This window comes from Anolis carolinensis, chromosome 4, assembly GCF_035594765.1.
Source record: "Anolis carolinensis isolate JA03-04 chromosome 4, rAnoCar3.1.pri, whole genome shotgun sequence".
NCBI classification, from domain to species: domain Eukaryota; kingdom Metazoa; phylum Chordata; class Lepidosauria; order Squamata; family Dactyloidae; genus Anolis; species Anolis carolinensis.
The window spans coordinates 88,130,407-88,143,661 of record NC_085844.1 but is presented as its reverse complement, the minus strand read 5'-3'; the positions used below and the strand labels follow the sequence as shown (position 1 = coordinate 88,143,661).

At 38.4% G+C, this 13,255-nt stretch overlaps 1 long non-coding RNA gene across 1 annotated transcript; it reads left to right on the top strand.

Annotated features, from left to right (window-relative positions):
* The first annotated feature begins 2,155 nt into the window (after positions 1 to 2,155).
* LOC103279862 (uncharacterized) lies at positions 2,156 to 12,333 on the top strand. The gene is made up of 5 exons (XR_507026.3): positions 2,156 to 2,300; positions 3,252 to 3,346; positions 5,839 to 5,901; positions 10,318 to 10,417; positions 11,805 to 12,333. It is a non-coding gene; the product is annotated as an uncharacterized LOC103279862 (long non-coding RNA).
* Positions 12,334 to 13,255: the final 922 nt, after the last annotated feature.

The following is a 13,255-nucleotide window of genomic DNA, read 5'->3' as shown; positions in this document are numbered from 1 at the left end:
AATTTACAATGCAACATCTATTTAAAATGGTAATGATAAAAACAGCAGGAGAAAAGAAGTATGGGCTAGTGTAGCTGAGGTGTTGTTTCCACAAGAATCCCTAACATGTAGGGATTTAAGAAGGTCAAATACTAATTTCCATAATGATAAGATATTAATGAAAGATCCAAAAATGGGCACGAGTCACATACCTTTAAAAGTTGTATACTTTTCTATCCCTACAGATTGTTCCCCCACTTTTTAATGTATCACTTTTGGAAAATATGTTTCACAATAAAAATTTAAATTCCAAAAAAAAGTTGTATAGTTGTGTGAACTTCAACATCAGTTCTCTTTCCATAGAATTATTAAAGCTGTTGTCTTTTCCTTCTCATCATCCTACATTAACCAACAAATGCACAGTTTTGTCTCAAAGAGCTTTAGTTGGCCTCAATAGTATCAGTACTGACTTCAGGTGCATCCACACTATAGAATCAGTGCAGTTTGACATCACTTTAATGGCCAGGGCTTGATGTCATAGCGTCATGGGAGTTGTAGTTTGATAAGACACCAGCACTCTTTAAAAAGAAGAGTAAAATATAGGACTGTGTGAAATGACAGATCTGGTCTGTTTGGTTTTGAATTTTGGGAGTGCCCCCCTTCCCTGCCCAATTCCATTTTTAGATGATTCTAGGAGATTAGGAGGAGGGTGTTTGGGATTTGTAATTTGGAAGCCTGAATTTAATTTCGTTTAGGTAAGATTCGGTTCAAAAGAGGTTTCCTGGAATATCTCCACAGTGAATGAACAAGAATAGAGCATTATTCCTGCAAAGTTTAATAAAGATCAGCTCATCCACTGATTTAAAGGAAATTTTTAATTTTCTCGGTCTCCTACTGAGAGGAAGAAACAACTGGCAGGGGGACGAACAGGGAATTCTGGGATTTGAAGTTCAGAACAATGGAGAGGAAAATCATCCTATGATTGGCTGAGCCAATATGACTGCGTTCAGCCACATTGCCCCAATGCTACTTCAACTATGGGGAAAAATGGTCATAATATAAACAAACCTAACAAACTTTTTCCAGAATTCCATGCGTGTGTGTCTGTGTGTTTTGATTCTGTTTTGGCCTTCCAGCATTTTATTTTGGCAGTTTGTATCTACAAAGCACTGAATTTAGCCGAGAACTTAATTGACTACCGGATACCCCTAAAAAAGAATACAACTCTCATGGTTCCCTAGCATTGAGCCATGGCAGTTAAAGCAGTGTCAAACTGCAGTAATTCTACAGTGTAGATGCACCTGTCATGCCCTTCAATTGGGGTTCTAAATTTGCAACCCCCTTTCTTCAGAAGTTTTGCCCTCTGGTTAAGAGGAATACCCAACACAAACTGTCTCTTTAACAAAGAAAAGATTTATATAAAGGTATTTACAAATACAGCAGAGTCCTTGGATTATTCAGCTGTTTCCACATGATGACTTGTAAACAATAAAGTCCTTATCTCCAGATAATATGCCACAGTCTTGTTCTTCAGACGTTGCAGCAATAATACACCTTCGGCAACTCCAACTTGGATAAATCAGCTCCAGCTGCTCCAGCTCAGCATTCAAACTCTCTCCAACCTCAAGCACCAACCTCCAACCTTGAGTAACATAATGTACTTAGTCTCTATTAGTAGTACTCCATCTCTAGCAGGTGGCTTGATTGTTGCTGGCCATACAGTTATTGGTCATGATCCTTACAATCACTTACCCATTTTCACTTAAGAAATGATATAAAACTCTGGCAGCACCCTAGATTCTGAGGACATTCTTATGGAGCTACAAATAAATGCCTACTTCCAAGAGTTTTACATTACAAATTTTGCATCTTCAATAGGATGTAAAGAAGACTTAATCAGTGAAACAAGAGTATAAAAATTTGAAGGTGTCAGAAAGTTATTTTAAATTGTTTTTATTTCTTTAAATTTTTTAAGTTTGTCTAATTATATCTGAGGTTTTAGTATTTTCATAAACCAGATAATTATATTATTAAAAATTTTAGGAAGATTTTGAGTTCTTTTCCATTGCCTAATATATATAAGTGCATCTTTTTGTAAAAATTCTAAATATTTTAATTTGGAATTCCTAACATCTTTGTGCATATTGGGGGTGGGGAAGCAGCTTAGATAGTAACTAGGCTTTTTTGTTTGCTTTTTTCTTAGATCAATCCATTTTTTCCAGACCAAAACTGTCAAGAAGCCCCCGCACAAAGGAAACACTCAGATCAAAGGCTAAAGCTTTGCCATCTTGAAATTACAATATGACAAGAGTTTCATCTAGGTGTAAAATTTAATTCTAAGCTCCACTCTTGCCAATATCCATTACTTAACTAATCTTAAAGGCACAAAAATGACACACATCTCATTGCTTTGAATTTTTAAAAAACTGAGTGGAATGAAAATACGTCTGCATTGATTTTCATTTCCAGTTTATTATTTATCAAGGGTAAAGGGGAATCCTTTATGTGACTGATGTTATGGGCATCAACTTCCAAAAGCTCCAGCCAGTATGGCTAATTGTAAGAGCTTGTGAGAGTTGTACAGTAGGACCACTCTTGAAGTATGAAGAGATGAATTTTATTTGCATATTGTACAGTACATATTGCATGGGTCTGATATTTCCTAAATGTAACAAAAAAACATTTTCTCCAGACATCAGAAATATCATTTTCCTCCCGAGATTCCATTTAAAGCTACATAGACTCACATTTGGTCAGCCTTTATAGAATTTTATCATTAATGTGGTTGCCCTTTCTATGTTTGTATTCCTATTTTCCTGCTTTTGTTAAACTGCAATATTATAATTGATATTACTGCACTGGAATGGGGACAACCCAAATCCCCCCTAAAAGCTTTAAAATAAAATAAAAACTTACTGGGCCATCATTAGGCCTCTTGGCATGCTTCCTGGAACATACTAATATTTCATCAGGAAGCGGGGGGCCTAATGGTGGCCTGGTAAGTTTTTATTTTATTTTAAAGGGGTTTTTTGGGAGGGGAAGGATTTGGGGAAGGGGAGGGTTCCATCTTTTCTTCTCTGGGGCCACAGGGCCTGAAGAAGTAAATTGGGCTATGTGTACTGACCCCTCAGTAGTTCCAGGACTACCGGGGGTTAGTCCCCACAGGACCCCTATACATTACACTTGGGTCTTTTACAAAGACCTGGTTCTAATGGAGTATCTAAATAATTTGGGTTTTCCTGCTTTGTCACAAATTATTCTTTTTTTACCAGAGGCATTGTTTAGACAACTCCAATAAAAGCGCAAGTGCTCTCACATTTTGGACCCTGTCTGTATGGGCCCTAGCATCCTCAGAAAGAGAAACAAGGTAACAGATTTCTAAATTTGTTTTTCTGTGGGTTATTTATTGATGTACTACATTTCTATCAGTGTAAACATGAAAACTCTGGCTCTTGAGCTCCATTAATCTCAACTTTGGCTTCTCAGCATGCCTAAAAACAAAATGTTCAGCCTGTGTCAGGGAACGCAGTGATAATGGTTAGGAAATCAAATGTGTTTTTGTACCTGAAAAATTCAAAGAGCAGAGAAGTGAGTTATTCCACCTGCCTGCTTGACTGCTTGTTTACAGAGGTGTAACAAGTGCCATCTGGTGATGATGGGGATTTAAGTAGGGACTTCTGCATTTAAAAGCACAACCTGCTTGAGTTTGATGGGTACAATTTCTCAGCATGGTATGCCAAATCAAATTGCATCTTTCCCTTATATGTTGTCCAGACTAGAGCACTGGCAAAAATTGAATAGGTAAGGTAATATCTGTAAGGACACTAATGTCTGTAAGCATAAAGACTTAACAACATGCACAGAACTCTTCATTGGACAAAACAGAGTAAATCCTGTTGAAGTTAGTGTGATTTATTTATTCATTTACTACATTTCTGTTGAGGAAGAGTGAGAATTTAATTTCCAGTCCCTTTTTATACAAATATATTCAAATTTACACATTCCTTCATAATTGGAATGGAATGAATTTGAGATAATAATAATGAAGATATGGAATTAAACAAAATGGACACATTAAATCTAGGTCCATAACAAAAAGTTCTTGAAATTTAAAAGTCTGAGTTTGAATACCTCAGTACTCAAGCATGTTAGTACTGAATATTTTCCTGATAAGTTGTCTATATCCATTGAATTGGACAATAGTTTTATTCCTTCCGTGATAGTGGTCCTGGGGATCCTTGTTTGACCTCTTGAGCACTGTCAGACTTCTGTTTGGCCCTCTATGCTGTTTAATATTTATACAAAACTTATGGGAGAGGGCATCCAGAATGTGAGGGGATGGTGTCATTAGTATGAGGATGACAACCAACTCTATTAATCTTTTATTTATTATTTATTTATTTATTTACAGCATTTATATTCCGCCCTTCTCACCCCAAAGGGGACTCAGGGCGGATCACATTACACATATAGGCAAACATTCAATGCCTTTTAACATAGAACAAAAACAGACAAACATAGGCTCTGAGTGGGCCTCGAACTCATGACCTCCTGGTCAGAGTGATTCATTGCAGTAATTCATTGCAGCTGCTCTCCAGCCTGCGCCACAGCCCGAGCCTTTTCCATTTCAATTCTAGGAGGCTGGCGTGGTTCTAAACTTATGCCTGTCATCTGCAATGGACTGGATATGAACAAAGACATTGCAAATCAATCTAAGCAAGGCAGAGGTGCTCCTGATTAGTTGAATGGAAGATTAAGATATAGGGATTGTGTCTGTGATTGATGAGGCTATGGTCTCCCTGAAGATACAGATTTGCAGCTTAGGTGTTTTCCTGAATTTAGTTCTGATCCTAGAAGCTCACATTGTTAACAGTGGCTAAGAGTGCCTTTCCACTACCATGGCTTTTGCACCAGTTGCACTTATTCCTTGTGAAGCTAGATCTGGTTATAGCGACATGTGCATTGGTTATATTCCATTAAATCACTGTAACATGGTCTAGGTGGGAATGCTTTTGATTAGTATTCAGAAATTTCATTTGGTCCAAAGTGCTGCAGCCAGATTATTAACTGAGAGTAGCCACAGGGAGCACACAACTTCCTTGTTGCAACAGCTTTACTGGTTGAAACTTTATAAAATTTTCCAGACAGACACTACTGAAAGTGCTGGTTTGAGGTCCTTTTCTGGCTCCAGCAACCTTCCAGAATATCTGGGATATACCTGGAAGATGGGATAGGGTGTTTTTGATGGCTGCTGCCAGAACTCCCTTCTGAATAAAATTAGATTGGTATCATCTTCCAAAGTCAGGTTAAGACTTTTAATTATTATATTCACAGGCCTTGGGAGACTGAATGTCAAAGGAAACTAAGCCTTACACAATTCACTTGTACTGTATGTGTGCATCTTATTTATAGCTATGGCCATAAATGAATTAAAAACTAGTTTTCATTTGTGGCTAGTTTAATTATATTTGTAACATTTGCATTTTTGTATTTTTAACTATTTTTAATTAATTATTTTAAACTGCCTTGAATCCCAGACTGGGAAGAAAGATCTTAAAGTGGGGGGGGGGGGGACCAAAACTGGTAGTTTTCCCCAACTCTACTTTCTATGGCATCCAACAATAATGATTTTCTGCTTGATTCACAAAATGATTACCATGATAAAACAATATAAATATAAAATCTGTTGTTTTTATGTGTCTTAAAACCCACCCCAACTAATGGAAACCCTATCAAGATATTCAAAGCAGGTTTGCTATTGCCTTCCTCTAAGGTTGAGGGAGAGTGATTCACCCGAGGTCACCTAGTGAGCCTCCATGACTGAGAATGAATTTGAACTCTTGTCTTTTCATGTCCTAGTCCAGTGGTGGTGAGCCTTTTAGAAAGCGAGTGCCCAAACCACAATCCAAAACCAGTTATGAGGTGAGTGGGCAGGGGGAGCAAGCGGTGGGAGTGGGTGAGTGGGTGGGTGGGCGGGCAAGCAGGGGGCAAGCAAGCAAGTAGGGGTGTGGGCAAGCAGTCAAGGTGAGCGAGTGGGTGGGCAGATGAGCAGGGGGCAAGAGAGCATGACAGTGAGTGAGTGAGCAGGGGAGCAAGCAGGTGGGCAAGTGGCAAGAGGGCAAGCAATGAGCAGATAAGCAGGGAGCAAGTGAGTGAGCGGGTAAGTGGGGGGCAGGGAATGACACATACGCTAGGAGAGAGGGCATGGTATGATCCTTCTGGCATGCATGCCGTAGGTTCACTACCAGTGTCCTAGTCTGTGTCTATATGGTTCTATATGGTGCTGTGAAGAGTCCATATGACATACAGTTGATTTTACAGCAGGGACACTGCCCAGCCATTAATCCAGTGAAAGGGGGATTAGAATTTACTGGTGTTTACAGGTATGTTTGAGGTTGAGATAATTGGATCCAGCCCAATCCAATGTGAACATTTCAAATTCAATGCTGTGTTGTTGGCTAAAAGTTTCCTGGCAAAATCTTGCTGACAATGTCACTTCTGATGGTCACATGACTGGACACTCTGTTGTGACCGTAATGGAAGTTTCATTACCAGCAAGACTCTGTCAGAGAAAAGTTTTGGACTGCAAAACTGTAAATGGCAATCCCAACGCATTGTCTGGACATCAAAGAACTCTTGCACTGTTCCTGTTCACATCCAGAGCAGCTCTATTGCACAAAACTCCTGATTATTGCAAACCACTATAACATATGGGTACTCCCAAGATAAAATCGATAACCAATTAAAATAGATACAGAATAAAACTAAGCTGAAACTTTCTAAGTATTTGGATCACCTCTAATGTTCACATATTATGTGTCTTTATGAAGGGAAAAATTAAGAATATAACATCTAGAATATGGCATTGACTGTGAGCCTAAACAACTTTTTAATGCAGGCAAGATTTGAATCAGGAACATTGTGGTTTACAATAGCTTTCATAACTCAGACTGGAAAATTACTCAAGATTAATGTTTAAATTCGGATTCTCCCAAAATATTCTTTTTTTCTTCTACTACTGTGTTTGATAACTTATGGGATTCTACAGAGGGTGCCTGCCAAAATGAAAAGAAATAGAAAGCACTTGAATTTTGACACAGAGATTTCACATTCATCATTCAAATGGCAAAACCTGGAAGAGGTCTTATTTTAAATAGCTGCAAATCCTCTGCATTTAGGTGTGGTTGGCTCTTGGCACAATGCACTGGATTTGCTTCATGCTTTTAAAATCCTGTTACATTTTATGTTGGTCTATTAAATTATTATATACAATGCTCCTGAGCTTATAGCATTTAAGTTCACCTTCAACAGATCTGAATTTTATTGATAAAGTAGCAGGTCTCAGCAAAGATGATCAAAACTTGCTACAGAACATCTTTACATTCCAGAACTCAATAGCAATATGTTTGCCATTACAGGAATGTATACATTTAAATGTGAGGTCACTTGAAGACTATCTGCTTTTTTGTCAGAAGCTTCAGGGCAATTAAGTTTGTCAGATCATACCATAAATCTTTCTGAGTAAATTTGCATTTCCTGAAACTTGTTTCTGCAGGTATTGCTTTTTTGATGTAGTCATTCATTTTTTATTGCATCAATGTCACTTCGTAATAGAGAATACATTGCTCTCAGAGGTTGATTTATATTAAGCCGTGCTTTTACGTATTGACTTTAAGCTTTTCCAGGACCAAACCCTGAGAGAATACCTATAGTCTTAAGGTATTTGTCCAATTTACATTTCTTTTGGAGATGCCCTTTTTATGTATTGCAACAACATCACAGGAGCCATTATTTTTTTTTCTTTCTGACCTTCATGACTGCAGTGTTTAAGGGTCTACTACCACATGTGGAGTAAGGAGGTGCAGAGCTTAGAAATGTTAATGGAGAGGGAAGAAAGGAGTAGTCCAGAGCACTTTGCCTCTATCTCAACCTACACTGGATGCTGCCTCTGACAAATTACATTTTAGGGCAAATATAGAGAAAATGTAATCCATGGGCAAAACGTGTCCCCCAAAACTTTGTGAAACATGAAGCCTCCTGAGACCTCTAAACTTTGAATTTTTTTCAGCATAATCCTTGGTGATTTTGCTTCAAAGCCATTCCCAAACATCCAAAACCACTCATAAATGCAGTTGTTTGCCATCCCCAAATTCCAAACACACAAACCGCAACCCTTCATGTGTTCTCAGAACTCAGACCAAACTGGAAACCATAAGTGATACAGTGTGTGTTTTGGAGTAGCAGAAAACACAGCAATGAGGGGGCATCCTATTTGGAAACTTTGACAAATTATATATAGAAGGAGGTGATCAAAATTCTGGATGATACCAATTCTGAAGACCAATAGCCCCCTGTGGAGCAATGGGTTAGACCCTTGTGCTGGCAGAACTGCTGACCAAAAGGTCAGCATTTCAAATCCAGGGAGGTAGTGGGATAAGCTCCCGTTGTAAGCTCCAGCTTCCCATGTGGGGACATGAGAGAAGCCTCCCACAGGATGGTAAAACATCCAGGTGTCCCCTGGGCAATGTTATTGCAGACAGCCAATTCTTTCACACCAAATAGCAACTTGCAGTTTCTCAAATCACTCCAGACATGAAAAAAAGCCCAATTCTGAACCCACATGGAATGCATGTTTTAATACATGTGATGTCCAGCACAGTCATGTACTTCATGTTGTCACCTACTTTACTAGAGGTAGGATATTCTTATCTTGCTTGTGAACCTCTTTTTGCAGCTTTCTGAGGCCTTTTTCAGCTTTCATGGGATCTTAGGATTTGTAATTTAGAGAACGATAGTTAGAATTCTTGGCCAGAGGGCTCTAATGACTCACCTCAGGAGTCCACAAGATGCACTCATGGCCAGTTAAAGTGGAATCCTTGTGTGGTAAGTATGTAGTGTGAAGACACCAGACTCCCAAAGTTCTTGGATACCCATTTATTTTTAGAAATGGTGTGGGTGTGAAAATTTCTCATAAATTATAAAACTGCTGCAAAAAATGCTTCAAAGAATTGATTTGGTTTTCTTTGCTCCCCATCATCTCCTTCCTCCCCAAAAGTTTGCAGTTGTATTATATTTTATATAAATCAAAACCACAGTGGCCCACTGGAGCTGTACTGGGTTTAAAAGCATCCCTCAATCCAGGTGGAGTACTATATTCCTATGCTCTAAGAAAACAGGTGTGAAAAGACCTCCAAAATGGTAGCCACCTTTTATTCTTCATGTAGTTATATAGGAGATTGGATTTTTTCTTCTTCTTTGCATATCATCTGAAAGTGCCAAACTGAATACAGGTGCACATGTAACACCTTGAAAGACTTCATGTGTCAATATTTGTGCCATACAGATAATCTTAAATTGCCTTTTTAAAAAAGGTATCTGCCCATTGTCTGCCATTCTGCTAACTTGTTACTGAACACAGACCTCAAGGAGTGAACAGGAACACATTGGAAGAGTATAATCATGCAATGAAAAGTGACATTCCCTGAAAAGGAGAACTGTCTGTGTCACATTGCTCTGTAGCGGATATCCTAATGAATTCCCCACTGAATAACATTCTGCTTTGAAACTTTGGATCTCTGTTGCAAAGGAAGCCTTCTGTAAGAAACCCTTATTGAGAAGTAAATATATCTACCAACTTTACAACAAACTTTACAGATGTGGATGACTTTATTTTCATGTTAGGGTTTCTGACACTGAAAATATCTTAACAGTACTGAATTAATATGAGGGTTTACACAGGTGATTACAGTGTGTCTTTGCTATCCATTTGGGGTTTAGGCTCCAAATGGATATCAAAATCTGCTGATGCTGAAGTTTTAGCATTTTTCGCCATTTTGAGTCTCTGTTGAGAGAGAAAAAGCAGCATATACAGGAGGAGGGAGAAAAGAGGAGGAGGAGGTAGTCGTAGTATTGGTGGTAGTAGTCATCATCCAGTTATATGTACTAGCATAGTAAAACAGTGTCTTTTATTTACAATGGCAAAAAGAAGATATGCTTTTTGTAAATTTTAAAATTTAAAAACATATTTTCTAACTATAGATGGCTGAATCCACAAAAATAGAATCTCTGGATACAGAGGGCCAACTATACTACAGAGAGAGAGAGAGAGAGAGAATACAAGAAAGTGAAATCCTGCCATTTGGCATCTGTTTTTTTTTTAATGTGACAGGAATTTTAGCTACCCTACTTGCAGTTTGAAATGTTGAATTCCAAATCATAGTTGAACAGATGATAAGCAATATTTGTCTCCTTTCTCCTTAGAATATATATATTTAAAAATATTTTAAACATGATTTTTTTAACTCAGATATGTATTCAAATAACCTTATTTGTTTGCAGACCCAAGGAGTAATTCAAGCTCCACTGACAACAAAACATATAAGACACATTACTGGAGAAAATAAGGTGACAATTGTGTTGATATCAGCTTCATAAAAAGGTTGGTGCAGTCATGGAACCTAACCCCAACCCACTGTTGATAAATGATTCCATGCCTATAACTTACTGGATGATCCCAGGGATGAGAGATCCAGGAATCCACATTGGTGAATTCCACTCCATGGGCATGCTAAAGGAAACACTGCCAGTGCAGTTTTTCTCCTACACAATTTCATTGTTTGTCGGACCTGCCAACTTACCAAATACCATTTTTCTGGATTCATAACCCATGCCAGACTGCTTAAAACAAAAGTTGTGATGATTGCATACTTATGGTATAGGGAGAGTAGGTGCTTGAACAGACAGAAGCTGGAACACAAGCTTAACCATTTGGGCACCAGACCAGAGTGAAATTTTTCAGCAGTTCTCCACAGGTCCTTTGATTCTATTGGGCGATATATCCTGCTCTTCTCAGAGCTTGCATGAAGATGTGCTGACTTCTGGGAGAAAGACACCAAAGTTAATGTCACTGCTGACATGCATTTTTTTCTTCCACCATGCCGCTGGACTAGAAATGCCCTTCTGGTAAGTTAGGAAGAATGCATGGGTTATCGAGCCAAAAACTACATCACAAAATTTAGCCTGCACTTGACCTTTCAATTTTCAAAGGTAATTTCTAGGAGACATGGATAAAAATCCCCCAATTTGTGTAGGCTTTGCTCTTGTAAAAAAGAAAGGGATTTCTACAGAGCTTCAGCACAGAAAAGGAGCAAAAGCAGTATTTACTAGTTTTAAATTATTTATTGCTGCACCTTACACAGATTCTAGCAGAAGTGGGAAGTTATATATTTATTTGTTTTTAGCTTCTTACTTTCTCCTCTCTCTACCCTACCCTACTCTACCCTACCTATATGTATGTGTGAGTGACAAGCTGTGAGCAATTGTTTTTGGTATTTAATATATGCCTCTTAATGATATCACCAGGGACTATCACAAGGTTTAAAGTTTTGGCCTGAAAACACCAAGGTTATCCTAACAACCCTATATGTGATTCAAATAAGAACAGTATGCCTGTCCACATATCTATCCCGGACGTACATATCAGGTTTGGTTTCTTAAAATGCAAGACCAAATCCATCACCATTTCCAGTGGTGTTTTTATCCTCTCTTGAGCTATGTAGTAGAATCATAAACCTGGCAAGCACTGTGGAGGTAGATAAGGGTGAGGATTATATTTAATTTCTTTAACAAGAATGTAAAATACACTAGAGGCTTATGCTTAAGGTGAGACATCAGAAGTATCAGCACACCAAAGAACATCTTTCCAAAAAGAGGTTTGATGAATAGCTGGACCCAAGAGGCTGGTATTACTATTGATGTAGTCTATAAAAGGAGTCCAAAATGTTTCACTGCTTAAATTCTTTAATCACTTTCATGTTTTTTTCCAGAAGAAAGAAGTCCCAAACTTTTTTCCATCAATCTTCCATGGGGATGAAAGTTTGTTTCCAGTATTTCTAATATTGAACTAATTTTGTATACCAATTTATACAATTTGACAAATTTCTTCATATTCATGGAATAAACTTGAAATTTTTGTTTTAAATCCTGTTTCATGATGGGAATCTTTGAGATTTCAAATATTTTAATGTGAAAATGAAACTGATAAAGTCTACCAACTTTAGCATCAACATCTGAAGGTCACAAAGATTAACAGTTTTGGCTCACAAAGCATTATTTTCATGATGTGCAATATATTATACTTTTATATAATACAAGCAGGGGGAAATAGGCTTCAGCTGAATTGCTCTGAATATGTTTGACCTTGTAGATAATATAGTCGTGATTGTTGAATGTGTGAGCCATTAAACTGAACAAAAAGACATAATGGTTTTGTGTCCTCCCTGAGACAGCTAAAACAAGCAAATATAAAAATAGCTAATAAGCTGATTTTAGCTAGGCGGATCACAAGTTGCAGCGGCCTTATCAAAATTGAAGCAGTGGAGAACTGAGTAAGCCAGCAGATGTAGGAAGAGGAAAAATAAATAAAAAGATAAGCTCTTCCTTTCCAATAACATCTCTTCTTGCGGCTTCACATGAAAGCCTTAGCCATCTTTTTCATATAATCCAAAATAAGCGAAATCATTATTTGGGGGCCCATTGACACTAGCCCATGTTTTGGACCCAATTCAGCATGCTGGAAGTGGAATTGGGTCTGAAAGGAGCCTGCACAGGGACCCTCACAGATGCTGGGAAAGGGGTGCTGGAGGGAGTCCCCATCAACTAGCTGCACCAATCTAAATGCCCCTTCCCTTATCATCATGTCAGAGAGGTCTCCAGCAATGGCACAACACCTACCTGTTCTCCATCATTTGTTCTGACATTGAAGTCCAATTTAGTCTATGGACCACAGCTAAGGAGGGTCCTACCTAGTGAGCATTTACACTAACTCCCAAAGTTTCAGTTTAAACAACATACTCGCCAGAGATGAAAACAGGCAACAGAAGTCTTAATACGATTTGTAGAAAGGATGCAATGTACAGCAAAAGATGCCCAAAATGTACAAGCATAAGCATACAGAGAAATACAGGATATCTGCCTCCTCCCCGGGTTGGTCAGAAAGGAGGTTGGCTAGAATCCATGCCAAAATTGATTGGCAGGGCAAAAGGGCAGCTGGGGATTAGCCAGAGTGAGAGACCAATCAGCTGCAGAGCCACCCCTCTGGGAGGGCACAGTCTGGGAAACACAGAGTAAATGTGTGTTGATGGCTTTTGATGAGCACAAGTGTCCAGTTCCATTCAAAACAAAGGTAGGAGCTACAGAAAACAAAGGTGTAGGACAGAGATTTTGATCTTGGGTACTCAAAATAAATTACATTATAATCCTGTTTCTGTAGGCAGAC